The sequence below is a fragment of the Dendrobium catenatum genome, unplaced genomic scaffold (assembly GCF_001605985.2).
Source record: "Dendrobium catenatum unplaced genomic scaffold, ASM160598v2 original_scaffold_194203, whole genome shotgun sequence".
NCBI lineage: Eukaryota > Viridiplantae > Streptophyta > Magnoliopsida > Asparagales > Orchidaceae > Dendrobium > Dendrobium catenatum.
The window spans coordinates 1-243 of NW_021512621.1; the positions used below are offsets into that span (position 1 = coordinate 1).

The window sequence follows — 243 nt, forward strand, 5'->3', positions numbered from 1 at the left end:
CCGGATCCCATCAGAACTCCGCAGTAAAGCGTGCTTCGGCGAGAGTAGTACAGAGATGGGTGACCTCCTAGGAAGTCCTCGTGTTGCACCCTTTCTTTAACCTGTCATTTTTTTTTCTAGCTCTTCGCCACGGCCAACGAACCACTTGCGGTGTTGGCTCGTCGCGTATCGAGCGATGAAACCCGTATCGTGGGACCCATGAAGGAATCCGGGGTGTCCTATGTGGCGACCGGGCGGGAACTT

General features: G+C 55.1%; 1 pseudogene; it reads left to right on the forward strand.

Moving 5' to 3' along the window:
• LOC114578866 lies at positions 1-92 on the forward strand (annotated as a pseudogene; the record flags this gene model as incomplete).
• Positions 93-243: the final 151 nt, after the last annotated feature.